We start from the raw sequence: 2,330 nt of genomic DNA on the forward strand, positions 1-2,330 counted from the left end.
GTATATATATATATATATATACATATATAACTCATTTTTAAATTTTAAAATAGTGATATATTTTATGTAATATGAAAGATATAAGCAGTATAAATGTAAAATATTAGAAAAGTAGGTGTTTTTATGTAAAAAACGTAGGAATTGGGTTGTATTTATGTAAATGTCTATTTTCCGGGAACTCGCTTCAAAAGCTCCATTAGGGGCGAGCTGGCTTTACAAATAATAAGCTAAATGGGCCATGGATGTCTAAACATGGTACCTGTGCAGCTAACTTGAGTGATTTGTCTGCGGGCAACTGTTGTGGAAGTAGAGGACATAGTCTGAATGCTTTGATGGTTCAGGAGGAAAGTAATCCGGCAGGATATTGTAACTAAATTTAATTTAAGATTTAAGTACTGTTATGAGGGGAAGATATTTTTTTGTTTGTATATTTTATGAGTTATAATTAGATTACATAAGTTTTTGTTTTTACAATTAGTTTAGAAATGATTTAGATGCTTTGGTAATATGTCTTCAGGGTAAGGTTTTAATTTCAGCACTTGCAATGAGAGAAAAAGGGGAGCTTATGGATGTTGGGATGGAACTTTACGCTTCTGTTAGGATTTCGATCTAATTCAAAATCAAAACAACAGTGCGGATAGGATTGAATTGATTTGAGAAAATTGAAACATAATATTCGAATGAAAGCATAACAAAAAAAATCCAAAAAAAAAAAATACTATGATTTAAAATTCAACGAGAAAAAAATCATGGATTTATGACACCAAAAAATTTTCACTATGAAGTTTAGAAAAGTATAGAATATTCATTCAGATCTCCTCTCTAAAATCATTGGAAATAATAGGACTTTATTTCAAACCCTCCCTCTCGATCTCACGAGAGAAAAAAAAGTTGAAATCTTCCTCCGACACTTATCTTATTTACGAGACTTTTTGTCAAAAGCCACACTTGCGAGAATCTGTTGCTTCATCACTAGAATAGAGGATTTAAACTGAAACAGAAGAGTAACACATGGTACATCCACGCCACTTTAGCATGAGAATGTCCCATCCTCTATAACTGGAAGCATAGGTTCCCGATAAACAATGCGGGCATGAGCAAGCCGTCTAGACGCAGGTGCACTGCGCTAGATAGCTTCCTAATGATTGGTCTGCTTCCTTGTTATTGTGGGTGTTCTTCCAAGCTCCACACCTCAACACTCTCTCACTTAGAGAATAAAAGCACCCAACACCTATTCACCAAATTCGTGCCTCTATCTGTATCATATTCATAGTCACATACTGTGGGGCTCAACCCATATCTCAAACTTCATAGACTCCAACTAAAGCTAAGCATAGCTTTAAATTTATTGACAATTATCACATTTGTTAACATATATGCAGAATTTTGAGCTATGTTTATCTTCTTTAGGAATAGCTGCTAATCTTTTCTAGAAAAGCATAAAAAGTGATATATTAGCTGAATGTGTTTTTTCCTGACATGAAAAGCAATATTCCTAACAAGATGAATTGTACTCATACTGTTACTATTAAGCTTTTCAATTCCCTATTTTTTGCCCAATTATACAATAAAGTCTGTAGCCAAATCATCTCCTTGCTAACCTCATTGATAACAATATATTCAGCCTCCTTATTTGAAAGTACAATAATCTTCTACAACCTGAAAACTCAACTCATCGTCATGTTCCCCAAAGCGAAGATATGTCTTGTTGTACTTTTATGCCATCCAAATATCCTACCAAAACTAAATATGCAAATCCCTGTAGATGGATCACTCCACTTCCATGGCAAAGTGTCATGTTTACTATTCCTCTCAAATATCTAAGAATCGACTTCATAGTCTCTTAATGATGTCTAGCTGGATCTCTCATGTAACTGCTAACAACTCCTTCAAGAAATGCAATATCTAGTATAGTACAAATCATAGCATAGATCAGACTTCCAACCATTGAAACATATAAAGTTCTTTCCATTTGTGCTTGCTCTGGTTCGAACTCAAGTGATAGCTCCTTAGATAGCTTGAAGCGACTACCTAAGTGGGTGAAAAGTAGCTTTGTCCCACTCATGTCAAACCTATGTGTGATCTTCCCAACTTACTCTGCCTGAGACAACTACAATGTACTTGCACTCGTGTCCCTACTTATTCTCATCCAGTGGATTTTTTTTGTTGGATTTAATCCTGCATCTCAAGCTCACTTGATAATTACCCCTTTAATTCTCTAATTTTTCCATGTACACCCCTACAATCGGCATATCATCCACATATAAAGGGAGCAAGGTATAATAACTATTGAAGTGTTTCCTGAAGCAACAATGATTTGTCCACTATGA

Source organism: Phalaenopsis equestris, unplaced genomic scaffold (genome assembly GCF_001263595.1).
Source record: "Phalaenopsis equestris unplaced genomic scaffold, ASM126359v1 Scaffold000347, whole genome shotgun sequence".
Classification (NCBI taxonomy): domain Eukaryota; kingdom Viridiplantae; phylum Streptophyta; class Magnoliopsida; order Asparagales; family Orchidaceae; genus Phalaenopsis; species Phalaenopsis equestris.